General features: G+C 38.1%; 1 pseudogene; it reads left to right on the forward strand.

Moving 5' to 3' along the window:
• Positions 1 to 15,220: 15,220 nt before the first annotated feature.
• Positions 15,221 to 16,689, forward strand: LOC129624669 (nucleosome assembly protein 1-like 1; annotated as a pseudogene).
• Positions 16,690 to 19,320: the final 2,631 nt, after the last annotated feature.

Here is a 19,320-nt window from a genome sequence, read left to right on the forward strand (position 1 = left end):
GCAGCCTATTTCATTATTCTTGTCTAGAAAATCCAATGGACACAGGAGCCTGGTAGGCTATACAGTCAATGGGGTTTTCAAAAGAGTTGGACATGATTTAGCAACTAAATAACATCAACAGCATAATTAATATACCAAAAGCTCTAATGAATAACATATATAGCATGCAAAAACAGATGGGTGATACAAGCAGAAAGATTCTAGGAAAGAACCAAAAAGAAATGGTAAAGATTAAAAAACAAAAACAAAAACAAAAAAACATTGTAAACTAAATGAAGAAAAAGCCCTCTACAACCAGGCATATTATTTTCAAATTAAAGAAAAACACTTTGGCTATAGAGGAATAAAGATAATAATTATATCCAATTCTCCTCAGAAACCATACAAATAAGGAGAGAGTAGAATGAAAAAGTTTAAGTGCTGAGAGAAAAAAACAAACACCAACTTAGAATTCTGTCTTGTGAAATGATTGTTCAAAAGTTAAGAAAAAAATGAATACTTCTTCAGACACACAAAGACTGAGGGATTTTGATACCAATAAACCTGACTTGTAAAAAACGTTAATAAGAAGTTCTCTATCCATAAGGAAAATAAGTAAGAAACTCAGATCTACGTAAAGTAAGGAAGAGCATTGAAGGAGGTGTGAGGGGACAGTTGTGCCAGAGGAACAGAGAAAATGGCACTGAAAGCTCTGAACAGTGGCCAGAATGGAAGGACTGACAAAAGCTGTATCCTGAGACTGTCAGGATGAAAAGATCAGAGAAGTTGTGAGTATGCTGGGACAGAGGCTACTGTCTGTCTGCCTCCATTCCCATTCCTTCATTCCACTTTCATGGCAAAAATGTGTTGTTACCTCTCCTGTGAACTCAGGATCAGCCAGCTCCTTGACTTGTATATAGACTCATTTTTACTTGTATATAGACTTACCTGGTGGCTCAGAAGGTGAAGTGTCTACCTACAATGTGGGATACCTGGGTTCAATCCATGGGTCGGGAAGATTTCCTGGAGAAGGAAATGGCAACCCGCTCCAGTATTCTTGCCTGGAAAATCCCATGGGTGGAGGAGCCTGGTAGGCTACAGTCCGTGGGGTCACAAAGTCGGGCACAACTGAGCGACTTCACTCACTTACTTTTATATAGACTCATGTTTACTGCACCAATAGCTAATATCTTTTACTGACTCAACTGTTATGTTCTTTCTGGATTCCTAACATTTCACTGTATCTGAGCATTGGTAACTAAGGATATTATTCTGTCTTTCTTGGCAGTCAGTTTCACTGAATTCTGCCTGGTGATGGTATTTTATTAGTGACTACTGACTACCACTTGTAGGAAGCAAGATAAAGTGATAGTTTTTTGTTGTTGTTGTTGTTTTCTACTGCCCAATGGGTTTCTCTGGATTCTGTGTAGTGACAATATTTTACTACTGACAACCTACCAGACAGAGGATTCATAATAACGCATTACCTTTGGAAAAGAAGCTACTGGGAAAGAGCAACTGGCCTTTGGTCCAAAAATGGTAGTTTTGGTCAGAAAACCTGAGGTGCCACCTCTTCAAATGACCTGATCTGTAAGGATCAGGATCATTTAACTCCCTGTCATGTATCCTTGCAAATTTCAGAATTAAACTATGTAGTATAGCTTACTTATATCCGATGAGAGATGCTCTTCTCTCCAAATTGAGGTCAGATTCTGGATCAAAAGTTTCCATTCCTTTCACCAGCTGGGATGTATGTATGCATAACTTTTTTCAACAGCCAGGCAACTTAAGTCTTCACTCATTAATCAAAACAGCCAGGCACACTGTTTCTAGCACATATTCTTGTGTCTTATTGGACTCCGACTACTTTGTTATTCTTGAACAACTTTTCTTATTTCAAATTTAGATTTTCATCCAGCAACTGACTATCAAGCATTGCCATCTATCTCTGCCTATCAGTCAGTTGGTTCAGTTTCCATAGAACAAGCATCTCTGTATTGTAATGGCACTTGCTTATGCATCCATTGGGGGGGTTTATTTTCCTGTGTTATTTAAAATAAGTAAATGGAATGGAAATTAATGTGCTATTATTACCAGTAATGCAATTAACACAGAGATGGAGAGAACATGAAGCAGACCAAAGGAGATGTCTCTTCAGTCTGCTTTAGATGCATGTTGGAAGTAGGCTGGCTGATTTTATGTTTAATTTTGAAGGAAGAGAAAAAAAAGTTTTGAATCTATAAAATACCTATAGCAGTTTTATTCATAGCTGACAAAACCTGGAAGTAACCAAGATGCCCTTCAGTAGGAAAATGGATAAACTGACCCCCCCAAACCATGGAGTGTTATTCAGAATTAAAATAAAATGAGCTAACAAGACATGAAACAACATGGAAGAAACTTAAATGCTTATTCTTAGTGGAAGAAGTCAATCTGAAAAGGTTACATACTGTATGATTCTAACTATACGACAAAAAAGCAAACCTATAGAGACAGTATAATGATCAGTGGTAGCCAGAGGGTGGAGGTGGGAGTGAGGGATGAACTGGTGGAGCACAGAGGGTTTTTAGGACAATGAAAATACTCTGTATGATATCATACTAATGAAAGTATCATTATACATTTGTTCAAACCTATGGAATGCACAATACCAAGAGTGAACCCTAATGTAAGTCATGAACTTTGGGTGACAGGATGAATCAATGTAGATTCATCAAGTGAAGCAAATATGTCATTTGGTGGGGGATGTTGAGAGTGGGGAGGCTATGAAATATGGGGGCAGGAAATAGGGGAAATCTCTGTACCTGCCCCCTCCTAAAAGAAAGAAAAGCCTATTAAACACTGGCAAGATATTGATGAATATTATATTTTCAAAAGGTGTAGCATTATGATAGAGGAAATAGAGATATTTAAAAATTATAGATTGACATATGATTTAATAAAATGTCATATTGATCTCTTAAAGAATTTCACAGGTTTATAAATCACCTGATTACTTTCTTCAGCTCAACCAATAAAAATTAGAGTGGACTTAGCCTTTCTCTTTTAAGTTTTTAAAAATAATTTATGAAACACTACCAAGTTTATTATCACAATCTCCTTTCCAACCCCTGCCAATCACCAGGAGTAGGTCCATATTTCCTTCATTAAATTTTTCTTCCTGTTTATTAAGTGTGACTTAAACTAAGAGAAGTAGAATTTGAGGTAAGAATACATTTATAAAATTAATCTGCATGGTATATTATTTATATAATAATATAATTATTATAATATTAATCTCTGTTTTGTATACTCACCTATTATATGACATAAAGAAGTTAAAAAACTGTGCTAAGTTACTTCAGTTGTGTTCAACTCTTTGCAACCCCATGGACTGCAGCATGCCAGGCTTCCCTTTGCAACCCTGTGTACTGTAGTCTCCTCTGTCCATGGGATTCTCGAGGCAAGAATGCTGGAGTGGGTTGCCATTTCCTTCTCCAGGAGACCTTCATGACCTGGGGATCAAACCAGTGTCTCTTATGGCTCCTGCATTGGCAGGCGGGTTCTTTACCTCTAGCACCACTGGGGAAGCAAACTGAAGTGCTTTTTAACACAAGGAACTTTGGAATTGCTTTTTATTTACTGAGAAGTGACTTTCTTTCATTCCTGTTAGATATTCTACTTTCAACTACACTCTCAGGTAAGCAGATGATATAAAAACATTAAATTGCATCTAGATGAAATGAGTTTCCTACTCTCACAGAGCTTACAACTCATATGTGTGTGCAATTCCCATCCTTAGAATCACACCTTTGGGTGAAGCGTTATTATATCGTGGACATATTAAAACAAAAATATTGACTTTTTTGATGGACATTTTTCTAAAATGTGTTGCTGATGTCCTTCCATTCTTTAGAGTCTGCAGAACATGATGACAAATGTTATAAATTACTTGATATCTTTACCAGCATGTAATGTTGTGTCATTTGGTATAATACTTTTAAGAGCTAATGAAATATAGGTGGGATTTATGGATTTATTTATGTATACTTGCAAACAAAAACTTAACTTTTAAAAATGTCTTGTCTATGTTTTCTATATTTTTATTTATTCTCTTTTCTAATAATATTTTACTTCTTACTACTTTTAAACTGGCTTGTAAAATGATATTTAATAGGCTTTAAAGTAAGAATCTGAGGTTCTCTATTAGGAATCATAATGATGAATTTGAATATGTTATTTTGGTAACTTATATGCCTCTTGATCTCAATTGTCTTCTGTGAGATTAAAATAACCTGAAGAATGACAGCTGAAAAAGTGAATATTATCAGAAGATTCTTTGGTTTACTAATGGCTTTACAAGTCTTCCTAAATGATCAGTAAATTTCCTCTCTTCTTTTGACATGAAACATCAATTTTCATTTTTTTAAATAATATACATATATATATATATATATATATATATATCCCAAACAGTATATAGAATACTGACATTTTCCTAGTTGTTTAAAAAATTTTATTAAAGAAATAAGATGTATAGAAACAAACCAAAAAAAAAAAAAAAAGAGAGAGAGAGAGAGAGAGAAGCCTGAGAAAACTGAGCCCCAAGGCCCTCCAACATTCACAGGTAGAGACTCACCCAGGGAGACTGAAGTGGGAGAGAATGAGCAGTCACAGAAGCGAAGGGAGTGTTTCTAGAAGGAGAAGCTGGAGCCCATGCTTCTGAGAGGCTGAAACACTGAAGACAGAAAAGTAACAACTGGATTTGAAAGAGAGATTTTTGGTAAATTAATAAGAGCAGTATTTTAAAGAAAAGGAGAGAGAAACCCTATAAGAATGTTTTGAACAGATAATGGTGTGTGACAGTATGGAGACAGTGATTTTAAACACAACCCCTATGAGAAATTTTACTGAGGAGAAACAGGAAAAAAACAAAAAACAAAAAACCAAGAAATAACTGCAAGGGTGTAATCTTTGAGGCAGTTCCAGAAAAACATATATTTCTGCTTAATTGACAACAGTAAAGCCTTTGACTGTGTGGATCACAACAAACTGGAAAATTCTTTTCTTTTTTTTTTTTTAATTTTATTTTATTTTTAAACTTTACATAATTGTATTAGTTTTGCCAAATATCAAAATGAATCCGCCACAGGTATACATGTGTTCCCCATCCTGAACCCTCCTCCCTCCTCCCTCCCCATACCATCCTTCTGGGTCGTCCCGGTGCACTAGCCCCAAGCATCCAGTATCGTGCATCAAACCTGGACTGGCATCTCGTTTCATACATGATATTTTACATGTTTCAATGCCATTCTCCCAAATCTTCCCACCCTCTCCCTCTCTCACAGAGTCCATAAGACTGTTCTATACATCAGTGTCTCTTTTGCTGTCTCGTACACAGGGTTATTGTTACCATCTTTCTAAATTCCATATATATGCGTTAGTATACTGTACTGGTGTTTTTCCTTCTGGCTTACTTCATTCTGTATAATAGGCTCCAGTTTCATCCACCTCATTAGAACTGATTCAAATGTATTCTTTTTAATGGCTGAGTAATACTCCATTGTGTATATGTACCACCGTTTTCTTATCCATTCATCTGCTGATGGACATCTAGGTTGCTTCCATGTCCTGGCTATTATAAACAGTGCTGCGATGAACATTGGGGTACACGTGTCTCTTTCCCTTCTGGTTTCCTCAGTGTGTATGCCCAGCAGTGGGATTGCTGGATCATAAGGCAGTTCTATTTCCAGTTTTTTAAGGAATCTCCACACTGTTCTCCATAGTGGCTGTACTAGTTTGCATTCCCACCAACAGTGTAAGAGGGTTCCCTTTTCTCCACACCCTCTCCAGCATTTATTCTTTGTAGACTTTTGGATCACAGCCATTCTGACTGGTGTGAAATGGTACCTCATAGTGGTTTTGATTTGCATTTCTCTGATAATGAGTGATGTTGAACATCTTTTCATGTGTTTGTTAGCCATCTGCATGTCTTCTTTGGAGAAATGTCTATTTAGTTCTTTGGCCCATTTTTTGATTGGGTCATTTATTTTTCTGGAGTTGAGCTGTAGGGGTTGCTTGTATATTCTCGAGATTAGTTGTTTGTCAGTTGCTTCATTTGCTATTATCTTCTCCCATTCTGAAGGCTGTCTTTTCACCTTGCTAATAGTTGCCTTTGATGTGCAGAAGCTTTTAAGGTTAATTAGGTCCCATTTGTTTATTTTTGCTTTTATTTCCAATATTCTGGGAGGTGGGTCATAGAGGATCCTGATGTGATGTATGTGAGAGTGTTTTGCCTATGTTCTCCTCTAGGAGTTTTAGTTTCTGGTCTTACGTTTAGATCTTTAATCCATTTTGAGTTTATTTTTGTGTATGGTGTTAGAAAGTGTTCTAGTTTCATTCTTTTACAAGTGGTTGACCAGATTTCCCAGCACCACTTGTTAAAGAGATTGTCTTTAATCCATTGTATATTCTTGCCTCCTTTGTCAAAGATAAGGTGTCCATATGTGTGTGGATTTATCTCTGGGCTTTCTATTTTGTTCCATTGATCTATATTTCTGTCTTTGTGCCAGTACCATACTGTCTTGATAACTGTGGCTTTGTAGTAGAGCCTGAAGTCAGGTAGGTTGATTCCTCCAGTTCAATTCTTCTTTCTCAAGATCGCTTTGGCTATTCGAGGTTTTTTGTATTTCCATACAAATTGTGAAATTATTTGTTCTAGCTCTGTGAAGAATACTGTTGGTAGCTTGATAGGGATAGCATTGAATCTATAAATTGCTTTGGGTAGTATACTCATTTTCACTATATTGATTCTTCCAATCCATGAACATGGTATATTTCTCCATCTGTTAGTATCCTCTTTGATTTCTTTCACCAGTGTTTTATAGTTTTCTATATATAGGTCTTTAGTTTCTTTAGGTAGATATATTCCTAAGTATTTTATTCTTTCCCTTGCAATGGTGAATGGAATTGTTTCCTTAATTTCTCTTTCTGTTTTCTCATTATTAGTGTATAGGAATGCAAGGGATTTCTGTGTGTTGATTTTATATCCTGCAACTTTACTATAGTCATTGATTAGTTCTAGTAATTTTCTGGTGGAGTCTTTAGGGTTTTCTATGTAGAGGATCATGTCATCTGCAAATAGTGAGAGTTTTACTTCTTCTTTTCCAGTTTGGATTCCTTTTATTTCTTTTTCTGCTCTGATTGCTGTGGCCAAAACTTCCAAAACTATGTTGAATAGTAATGGTGAAAGTGGGCACCCTTGTCTTGCTCCTGACTTTAGAGGAAATGCTTTCAATTTTTCACCATTGAGGATAATGTTTGCTGTGGGTTTGTCATATATAGCTTTTATGTTTTGAGATATGTTCCTTCTATTCCTGCTTTCTGGAGAGTTTTTATCATAAATGGGTGTTGAGTTTTGTCAAAGGCTTTCTCTGCATCTATTGAGATAATCATATGGTTTTTATTTTTCAATTTGTTAATGTGGTGTATTACATTGATTGATTTGTGGATATTGAAGAATCCTTGCATCCCTGGGATAAAGCCCACTTGGTCATGGTGTATGATCTTTTTAATGTGTTGTTGGATTCTGATTGCTAGAATTTTGTTAAGGATTTTTGCATCTGTGTTCATCAGTGATATTGGCCTGTAGTTTTCTTTTTTTGTGGGACCTTTGTCAGGTTTTGGTATTAGGGTGATGGTGGCCTCATAGAATGAGTTTGGAAGTTTACCATCCTCTGCAATTTTCTGGAAGAGTTTGAGCAGGATAGGTGTTAGCTCTTCTCTAAATTTTTGGTAGAATTCAGCTGTGAAGCCGTCTGGACCTGGGCTTTTGTTTGCTGGAAGATTTTTGATTACAGTTTCAATTTCCATGCTTGGGATGGGTCTGTTAAGATTTTCTATTTCTTCCTGGTCGAGTTTTGGAAAGTTGTATTTTTCTAAGAATTTGTCCATTTCTTCCACGTTGTCCATTTTATTGGCATATAATTGTTGATAGTAGTCTCTTATGATCTGTAGTGATCTCTCCATTTTCGTTTCTAATTTTACTGATTTGATTTTTCTCCCTTTGTTTCTTGATGAGTCTGGCTAATGGTTTGTCAATTTTATTTATCCTTTCAAAGAACCAGCTTTTGGTTTTGTTGATTTTTGCTACAATCTCTTTTGTTTCTTTTGCATTTATTTCTGCTCTAATTTTTAAGATTTCTTTCCTTCTACTAACCCTGGGGTTATTCATTTCTTCCTTTTCTAGTTGCTTTAGGTGTAGAGTTAGGTTATTTATTTGACTTTTTTCTTGTTTCTTGAGGTGTGCCTGTATTGCTATGAACTTTCCCCTTAGGACTGCTTTTACCGTGTCCCACAGGTTTTGGGTTGTTGTGTTTTCATTTTCATTCGTTTCTATGCAAATTTTGATTTCTTTTTTGATTTCTTCTGTGATTTGTTGGTTATTCAGCAGCGTGTTGTTCAGCCTCCATATGTTGGAGTTTTTAATAGTTTTTTCTCCTGTAATTGAGATCTAATTTTACTGCATTGTGGTCAGAAAATATGCTTGGAATGATTTCTATTTTTTTGAATTTACCAAGGCTAGCTTTATGGCCCAGGATGTGATCTATCCTGGAGAAGGATCCATGTGCGCTTGAGAAAAAGGTGAAATTCATTGTTTTGGGATGAAATGTCCTATAGATATCAATTAGGTCTAACTGGTCTATTGTATCCTTTAAAGTTTGTGTTTCCTTGTTAATTTTCTGTTTAGTTGATCTATCCATAAGTGTGAGTGGGGTATTAAAGTCTCCCCCATTATTGTGTTATTGTTAATTTCTCCTTTCATACTTGTTAGCATTTGTCTTACATACTGCGGTGCTCCCGTGTTGGATGCATATATATTTATAATTGTTATATCTTCCTCTTGGAATGATCCTTTGATCATTATGTAGTGACCTTCTTTGTCTCTTTTCACAGCCTTTGTTTTAAAGTTTATTTTATCTGATATGAGTATTGCTACTCCTGCTTTCTTTTGGTCCCTATTCGCATGGAAAATCTTTTTCCAGCCCTTGACTTTCAGTCTGTATGTGTCCCCTGTTTTGAGGTGGGTCTCTTGTAGACAACATATGTAGGGGTCTTGTTTTTGTATCCATTCAGCCAGTCTTTGTCTTTTGGTTGGGGCATTCAACCCATTTACGTTTAAGGTAATTACTGATAAGTATGATCCCGTTGCCATTTACTTTATTGTTTTGGGTTCGAATTTATACACTGTTTTTGTATTTCCTGTCTAGAGAATATCCTCTAGTATTTGTTGGAGAGCTGGTTTGGTGGTGCAGAATTCTCTCAGCTTTTGCTTGTCTGAAAAGCTTTTGATTTCTCCTTCATACTTGAATGAGATCCTTGCTGGGTACAATAATCTGGGCTGTAGGTTATTTTCTTTCATCATTTTAAGTATGTCTTGCCATTCCCTCCTGGCTTGAAGAGTTTCTATTGAAAGATCAGCTGTTATCCTTATGGGAATTCCCTTGTGTGTTATTTGTTGTTTTTCCCTTGCTGCTTTTAATATTTGTTCTTTGTGTTTGATCTTTGTTAATTTGATTAATATGTGTCTTGGGGTGTTTCACCTTGGGTTTATCCTGTTTGGGACTCTCTGGGTTTCTTGGACTTGGGTGATTATTTCCTTTCCCATTTTAGGGAAGTTTTCAACTATTATCTCCTCAAGTATTTTCTCATGGTCTTTCTTTTTGTCTTCTTCTTCTGGAACCCCTATGATTCGAATGTTGTAGCATTTAATATTGTCCTGGAGGTCTCTGAGATTGTTATTTCTTTTAATTTGTTTTTATTTTATCCTTACTGATTCATTTATTTCTACCATTCTATCTTCTAATTCACTAATCCTATCTTCTGCCTCTGTTATTCTACTATTTGTTGCCTCCAGAGTGTTTTTAATTTCATTTATTGCATTATTCATTATATATTGACTCTCTTTTATTTCTTCTAGGTCCTTGTTAAACCTTTCTTGCATCTTCTCAATCCTTGCCTCCAGGCTATTTATCTGTGATTCCATTTTAATTTCAAGATTTTGGATCAATTTCACTATCATTATTTGGAATTCTCTATCAGGTAGATTCCCTATCTCTTCCTCTTTGGTTTGGTTTGGTGGGCATTTATCCTGTTCCTTTACCTTCTGGGTATTCCTCTGTCTCTTCATCTTGTTTAAATTGCTGAGTTTGGGGTGTCCTTTCTGTATTCTGGCAGTTTGTGGAGTTCTCTTTATTGTGGCGTTTCCTCACTGTGTGTGGGTTTGTACAGGTGGCTTGTCAAGGTTTCCTGGTTAGGGAAGCTTGTGTCGATGTTCTGGTGGATGGAGCTGTATTTCTTCTCTCTGGAGTGTAATGAAATGTCCAGTAATGAGTTATGAGATGTCTGTGGTTTTGGGGTGACTTTGGGCAGCCTGTATCTTGAAGCTCAGGGCTGTGTTCCTTTGTTGCTGGAGAATTTGCTTGGTATGTCTTGCCCTGGAACTTGTTGGCCCTTGTGTGGTGCTTGGTTTCAATGTCGGTATGGAGGCGTTTGATGAGCTCCTGTCAATTAATGTTCCTTGGAGTCAGGAGTTCCCTGGAGTCAGGGTTTGGAATTAAGCCTCTTGCTTCCAGTTATTGGTCTTATTTTTACAGTAGTTTCAAAACTTCTCCTTCTATGCAGCACCATTGATAAAACATCTACATTAAAGATGAAAAGTTTCTCTACTGTGTGGGTCACTCAGAGAGGTTCACAGCATTACATGGAGAAGAGAAGAGGGAGGAGGGAGTTAGAGGTGACCCAAATGAGATGAGGTGGAAACAATAGTGGAGAGAGCGGGCTAGCCAGTAGTCACTTCCTTATGTGCACTCCACAACTGGACCACTCAGAGATGTTCATGGAGTTATATAGAGAAGAGAAGAAGGAGGATGGACACAGAGGTGGCCAGAAGGATAAAAGGGGGGAATGAAAAGGAGGGAGACAGATCCAGACAGTAATCAGTTCCCTAAGTGTTCTCCACCATTTGGAACACACAGAAATTCACAGAGTTGGGTAGAGTAGAGAGGGGTTAGGGAGGAGACACCAGCGACCTGGTGGAGAAAAAGGAGAGTCCAAAGGGAGAGAGAGCAGTCAAGCCAGTAATCTCGCTCCCTAGTGAAAAATGGGTCTTGAAGATTGGGTTCTTAAAGGTACAAAATTGGTAACAAATACATAAAAGCAAAAATTAAAACTCTAGAGTAGAGTTTGGAATTTCAAAAATACGATGTTAAAGAAAGAAGAAGGAAAAGAAAGAGAGAAAAAATGAACAAAGAAAAACAAACAAGGTCGCAAAAGTTATAAAGAAACTACAGGTACAAAATTGATAACTAATACCAAAAAGCAAAAATTAAAAATCTAGAGTAGAGTTTGGAATTTCAAAAATATAATGTTAAAAAAAAGGAAGAAGAAAAATAAAGAGAGAAAACAAACAAACAAACAAAAACAAACAATGTCACAAAAATTATAAAGAAAATACAGGTACAAAATTGATATCAAATACCAAAAAGCATAAATTAAAAATATAGAGTAGAGTTTGGAATTTCAGATATACAATGTTATATAAAAGAAGAAGAGAAAGAAATAGAGAAAACAAAAGTCTCAGAAATTATAAAAAAAAACTATAGGTACAAAATTGATAACATATACCAAAAAGCTAAAATTAAAAATCTAGAATAGAGTTTGGAATTTCAAAAATACAATGTTAAAGAAAAGAAGAAGAAGAATAAAAAAAAAAAACAAGGTCAAAAAATTATAAAATATATATATATATATGAAGTTTGCTGAAGAAGAAAATAATAGGATTTTTTTTTTGCAAGGTAATAGGTTATAAAAGTGAAAATTAAAGGAACAATAGAGGACTTAATTTTTTTTTTTAATTAAAAAAGAAAGAAAGAAAGAACGATCGTAAAAATAGTAAAAATATATCTAGGACTTTTTCTGGTTTTGTTGTGAGTATTGTGGGTTCAGTTCATTTTTGGCTAGTTCCTTGGTCCAACTTTTATTTTTCAAGATCTATAGGCCCCTTCCTATGTAGTCCGTAGTAACCACAGGGTTTTAATCTATTGCCTGTAGCTTCCAAAGCGTTTCCCTCTGTTATAACTTCTTCTGTTTGCTGGTCTCTTCAGTGTCTGGTTTCCGCCCTGACACAAAGGGGATGGTGGAGGACACTTTTTTTTTTTTTTTTTTTTAGGCTCACTTGTTCAGTCGCGCTGTGGGGAGGGAGGGAGGGATGCTGCAAACAAATAACACTGGTGTGCGCTCGCAGTGCCTCAGCCACACTGGGTCTGCCCCCGCTCATGGCGCATGTAGCCTCCCTGCCCACACTGCTCGGGCTCTAGGTTGTTCCGCCGGGAACAATCCGAGGCCAGGCCTGGGCTGCATGTACCTCCCAGGTCCAAGCCGCTCAGGTTCAGGCACTCGGGTAGTCCTCAGAGGCGCAGACTCAGTTGGGCCTGCATTTTGTGCTCTTCCCAGGTCCGAGCAGCTCAGGTGATGAGGTGTTTGGCGAGCACCAATGCTGCAACTTATCACCTCCCAGCCACTCGGTTATCTGGGTGTAAAACCGGCGCACCTTCTCAGGCAGATGTTGACTGTCCAGACCCCCAAGAAGTTTTAGTTAGCAAAGAAGCCTTATAGATAATGTCTCTCTGGGGCTGTGATTGCCCCCTTCTGGCTCTGGCTGCCTGTCACCAGAGGGGGAAGGTCTGCAGCTGGCTATCTCTGTTCAGTCCTTTGTTCCATGCGTGGGCCTGGTGGTGTCTTAGGTTAGGGCTGGCTTTTTGCGTGATAGATATCCCACAGTCTGGTTTGCTAGCCCAAATTATTTCACTCAGATAGCGCTCAGGGTATTCGGTCCAGATTCTTACTCTAAGTGATGCAGCCCACGCTGCGCCTCCCTGTCCAGCCCCCACTTGCTAATGGCGTGTGCAGGCATCTGCGCTGCTTCTCCGCTGGGGGAGTTACTGTAGGGCTTGAAATCTGCGAGTTTTAATTGTTTATTTATTTTTTCTCCGTTATGTTGCCCTCTGTGCTTCCAAAGCTCGGCACAGATTCAGCAGTGAGAAGGTTTCCTGGTGTTTGGAAACTTCTCTCTTTTTAAGACTCCCTTTCCAGGATGGAACTTCATCCCTCCCTCTTTTGTCTCTTTTTTTTGTCTTTCATATTTTTTCCTACCTCCTTTCGAAGAGTTGGGTTGCTTTTCTGGGTGCCTGATGTCCTCTGCCAGCATTCAGAAGTTGTTTTGTGGAATTTACTCGACGTTTAAATGCTCTTTTGATGAATTTGTGGGGGAGAAAATGTTCTCCCCGTCCTACTCCTCCGCCATCTTGGCTCCTCCCTCTGGAAAATTCTTAAAGTGATGGAAGTACCAGCCCACCTTACCTGTCTCCTAAGAAACTTGTATGTGGGTCAAGAAGCAACAATTAGAACCAGACATGGAAGATGGACTAGTTCCAAATTGGTGAAGGAGTATGACAAGACCGTATAGTGTCACTCTGCTTAACTTATATGCAGACTGAATCATGCAAAATTCCCGACTGGATAAAGCAAAAACTGGAATCAAGATTGCCAGGAGAAATATCAATAACCTCAGATAACCAGATGATACCACTCTAGTGGCAGAAAGCAAAGAGGAAGTAAAGAGCCTCTTGATGAGGGTAAAAGATGAGGATGAAGAAGCTGGCTTGAAACTCAACATTCAAAAAGCTAAGATCATGGTATCTGGCCCCATGGCAGAAAGAAGGGGAGTCAGTGGAAGCAGTGACAGATTTTATTTTCTTGGGCTCCAAAATCACAGTGGACAGTGTCTGCAGCCATGAACTTAAAAGATGTTTGCTCTTTGGAAGGAAAGAAAGGTGTGACAAACCTTATAAAACCTAGAGGAAAGATGAAAAAATTCTGGAGATGGATTCACAACAATGTGAATATAATTAATGCCACAGAGCGGTACATTTAAGAAATGGTTAAAGTGGTTCGTCTTACATTATGTATATTTTACTGCGTAGGGGAGAGGAAAATTCCTTTTTCTTTTACCCTTCTAGTCTCTCTGGCTGGGGCCTTGGAAATTCAAATAATATAAGACAGATGAACAAGAGAAATATAGTATATTAACCTGTGCAGCATGCACACCTATGGAAAGATTTTCTATCATTTACAGATTGCTATCATACTTGGATAGTTTTGCAAAGTGCTTCATGTTCAACAAGATTCATAGGAAGGACTTCTGATAAATTCAGGTTTCTGATAAATTTTTATGGTTTTTGATTAAAATATTACTGGTTTTAGTTCATGTTTTCCAGACACAAGGAAACTCTTCCCCAGAAGCTAATTATTTGGAAAATAAGACCCTTGTAAGTAGAATTAAAACATGTCTTTTGTTTCTACTTGATCCGCCCAGAAACTGGAAACTCTTAGGTTCCCAGCAGATGTATCAGATAAATAAGGAAGACCACCTCCTAACAAGGGCAACTCTTCCACCTTCAGTTGATAATTATATTCTCTGAATAAAATTTCTCATCTGCAAAGTGGGTACTAAAAAGTAATATCAATTTCATGGAGTTATTGTTTTATGTGAAACTGCTTACCGCAGTTCCTAGCACAGAAGAGATGTTCAATAAGTGGAAACTATCATGGCAAGATATTTTACCAGAATATTAAATTGACTGTCCCTTGCTATCATGTAAATGTTTGTGTAAAAGGAATGAAAATGGAATTATTGAGGTTATAGCTTAAAGGGCACTGGTGCTGGTATAAAGAGCACAGTTGGTAAGAAAACAGCCAACCAAGATTTCCTCCACAGAAAAGAGATTAAAACTCAAATCAGAGGAGAGCAAAGGCCTGGGAATGAAAGGCAGAGAGCTGAAGAGCCCTGTCCCCAGTGATTGCCATCCCCAAAGTAAGGGGGGATACAGGATATGACAGAAACCACTTCATGCATAGCTTGTACCTTACCTCCTGTTAGAAGCCAGCAGAGTTAGCAGCTTTGTAGAGGGGACTCCCATGCCATCATCCTGTGTTACAAGTGAAGTAGAAAACGCTGACTTCCCACTTGGGGTCTGGAAAATTCAGAAAGCGGGAGGCAGCAGGCTTATGGAGTCTGGAGCCAGGATGAGAGAATGCCATGTAGGGAGAGGAAGTGTGTGCCGTCCATCTGGGGAGCAGGTAAGGACTCAGTTACTTACTTTAAAATCTCATAGCAGAGTTGATTTTAAAAACAAAGCAGCTCCTGCTCCTCCCGCCGCCGCCCTGAGTCACTGCCTGCGCAGCTCGGGCCGCTTGGCTACCGGCGCTCGCCATCGGAGAGCTGAGCTGGAAAACGAAATTTGCCATTTTTGAAAATATTTGGCATTTGTACAACATGGCAGACATCGACAACAAAGAACAGTCTGAACTTGATCAAGATTTGGATGATGTTGAAGAAGTAGAAGAAGAAGAAACTGGTGAAGAAACAAAAATCAAAGCGTGTCAGCTGACTGTTCAGATGATGCAAAATCCTCAGATTCTTGCAGCCCTTCAAGAAAGACTTGATGGTCTGGTAGAAACACCAACAGGATACATTGAAAGCTTGCCTAGGGTAGTTAAAAGACTAGTGAATGCTCTCAAAAACCTTCAAGTTAAATGTGTGCAGATAGAAGCCAAATTCTATGAGGAAGTTCATGATCTTGAAAGAAAGTATGCTGTTCTTTATCAGTCTCTGTTTGATAAGCGATTTGAGATCATTAATGCCATTTATGAACTTACAGAAGAAGAGTGTGAATGGAAACCAGATGAGGAAGATGAAATTTCAGAGGAGCTAAAAGAAAAGGCCGAGATTGAAGATGAGAAAAAGGATGAAGAAAAAGAAGATCCCAAGGGAATTCCTGCGTTTTGGTTGACCGTTTTTAAGAATGTTGACTTGCTCAGTGATATGGTTCAGGAACATGATGAACCTATTCTGAAGCACTTAAAAGATATTAAAGTGAAGTTCTCAGATGCTGGTCAGCCTATGAGTTTTGTTTTAGAATTTCACTTTGAACCCAATGAATATTTCACAAATGAAGTGTTGACAAAGACATACAGGATGAGGTCAGAACCAGATGATTCTGATCCCTTTTCTTTTGATGGACCAGAAATTATGGGTTGTACAGGGTGCCAGATAGATTGGAAAAAAGGGAAGAATGTCACTTTGAAAACGATTAAGAAGAAGCCGAAACACAAGGGTCGTGGGACAGTTCGTACTGTGACCAAAACAGTTTCTAATGACTCTTTCATTTTTTTGCCCCTCCTGAAGTTCCTGAGAGTGGAGATCTGGATGATGATTCTGAAGCTATCCTCGCTGCAGACTTTGAAATTGGTCACTTTTTATGTGAGCGTATAATCCCAAAATCAGTGTTATACTTTACTGAAGAAGCTATTGAAGATGATGACGATGATTATGATGAAGAAGGTGAAGAAGCGGATGAGGAAGGGGAAGAAGAAGGAGATGAGGAAAATGATCCAGACTATGACCCAAAGAAGGATCAAAACCCAGCAGAGTGCAAGCAGCAGTGAAGCAGGATGTATGAGGCCTGAGGATAACCTGCACTGATCTACCTTCTGCTTCCATGGAAAGGATGAATTTACATCATTTGACAAGCCTATTTCAAGTTTTTTGTTGTTTGTTTGTTTGCTCATTTTTGTTTGTGCATCCTAAAATAAAAATGTCATATAATTTTAGTTCTCAAAAGATAATGTCTTAATTTTGTACTAATTCAGATAGAAGAAGAGGCCTAGCTTAAATTATGTACCCAGTTTACCATATTACTGAAGAAAAGGGTGCCAAATTTGGAAGAGGTACTACTACATCTACTAATAAGAAAGTATTAAAAAAAAAAAAAGACAAAAAATTCTTAAATGATTTAATGGTTTTCATAGAAAAAGTGAAAGGTTAAATTTCATTTCCTTTGGTCATAACTAGACTGAAGGCCCCAAGCCTCTACAGTTAATTCCAATTCTTAGTGCTTAAAGTGTGTCATTTACTTACCTTTGCCTTTTGTTTTACTGTGTATTAAAATGGGTAGTACTGTTGACTTAACTACCTCACAGATGTGTTAAGGCATATTAAGTTAAAAATTTTATGAAATATTTCTCAGTTGCATTAAAAGCTCAAAACTTTGGACCTGTTGTACCATAAGTATGTGATATTCAGCATCTTAATTATACCAAGGCTTGATATGAATTGTTAACTGGTAAACCAAGTTTAAGAACCTTTATTCTGGATCCAGTCAGGCAACACTTGTAGATCTTTGTGTGGCTCCTGTTTCAACAGAAGTAGGTAATGAGCAGCTGTTTCAAGAGGTCCTAGGATTTTTTCCAGTTACTTTAATTTTTGACTATATTGTAGTTAATAGTATAGATGTCATGGGACTAAAGTGGAAATAAGACCATTGTTAGAGAGGGAAAATGCCATTAAATTAGGGACTGTAGAGCCACATTTAAAATACCTCAGGCTAAATACTGTTACTTTTGGGGATGAATATTAAAGGTTTGACAGAGTGGACTAATTGGGTTGTAATTATAGGAAAGCCTAGAACTCCTGGTTTTAATAAAATTACATTGGGCTCATTTTTAGAGGTGATAAAGCATCTGTTTTAAAAATTTAGTATTAAGGTCTTAGAATATAAACACATTTTGTTATTTGTATAGTACTATCCATTCCTCCTGAACTTTTAATTAACTACTGGAAATCCTTAACCAATTGCAGTAGTTTATTTAAAAATGCCATAAAACAAAACAAAACAAATGTAAAAAAATCTGATGGGAAAGCAGAAGCCAGATTTTGCTAAAGTTTAAGAGAAAATAAGACAACAAATAAGAACTCTTCTTAAATATAAATCAGCTACTTTTATAATCAGCTTAGGTCTATAATCCCTATCCTTCATCCTCCATGTTACAAGTGGTTCAGGAGAAGGAAATATCATATCCTGGGAGCCCCTGAGAGCAGCTGCCCAGTGAGGGTCCTTGGCTTCTGCAGGAATGAATCCAGGAAAAAACTGTACAAGTAGAGTGAAAATGGACTTAAATTCAGTGAGATACACACTCCACAGACAGAACGTGGATCTTCTCAGAAGGCAAGAGTGCCCCCAAAGTACGGGGTTGTGAGTTTTTATGGGCCGGGTAATTTCATAGGATAGTGAGTAGGAAGAATATTCTTGCTATTCTAGGGAAGAGATGGATTTTCCAGAACTAAACCACCACACACTTCTTGGCCTTTTATGGTCAGCCTTGGAAATATAATGGCACTTGTCGTGGCGTGAGGGGAGTGATTTTTAGTGTAATAATGAAGGTGTAATGAGTTAGAAGTCAGTGACCAGACCATGCTCAACACCATCTTGTTTGTAGCTGGTTTGAGCCAGTTTTTGTGGGGTCCTGTTTTTCTAAGTATCTGTGCCCCCCTCCTTCCTGTCTCATAAGCATAGACCCACTGTTTCCATAGGGATGAGGCCATCTTAGCCTGTCATCTGGGAACCCAGACCTGGTTCCCTGTCCACCTGGATGCTAAGTTCCGTCCCTTTCATATTTAAGCAATATCTAGTTGTCGTCCTCAAATGAAAAGCACCAGGGGCTTCCAGTCATTTCAGGAGCAACATCAAACCCCTGCCAATAGAGAGTTAACTTATGGGTAAAAACAAACAAACAAAAATGATTATATGAATGCCTTCCCTTTGGGCTTAGGGAAGAATCTGGTCTCTTTTTCTTCATCAGGATTATCTCCACAGGTAACAAAGAAAGCAGTCATTAAAGGTAAGGTTGTGCCTTTAACATTCCAGGAGACCAGGCAGTGATGAAGCAGTCACTAGCAAAGCCCATCAACAATTCCCTGGAGTAAAAGACTATTGAGCTTCCTAGGTGGCTCAGCAGTAAAGAATCTACCTGCCAACACCAGGAGACCTGGGTTGGATCCCTGGGTCAGGAAGATCCTCTGGAGGAGGAAATGACAACCCACTCCAGTATTCTTGCCTGGGGAATCCATGGACAGAGGACTGTGGTGGGCTATAGCCCATGGTGGGGAGGGGTCTCAAAAGAGTTGGACACAACTAAGCAACTAAACAACAAAAAAGTAGAATCTGGGCCATAAAGTCTAACCTTTTTTCCTTTCCTTTGTGCTGAGTTGAGTCTCATTTGTTCACAGTGCAGCTTATGCGGGGTCCTGGTACGCTGCCCTTCAGACCAGAGCCCCTGGTGTGAAATAGCTGCTCCAATGCCTCAGCTCCAAGGGCCGTGTGCAGAGCTGTTGCACAGGGCACTGTGTTTCAAGATGGTGGCCAGGGGTCTGTGAGCAGAGGCGATGCACCTGGCACTGCGATC

This window comes from Bubalus kerabau, chromosome 12, assembly GCF_029407905.1.
Source record: "Bubalus kerabau isolate K-KA32 ecotype Philippines breed swamp buffalo chromosome 12, PCC_UOA_SB_1v2, whole genome shotgun sequence".
In the NCBI taxonomy this organism is placed as follows: Eukaryota; Metazoa; Chordata; class Mammalia; order Artiodactyla; family Bovidae; genus Bubalus; species Bubalus kerabau.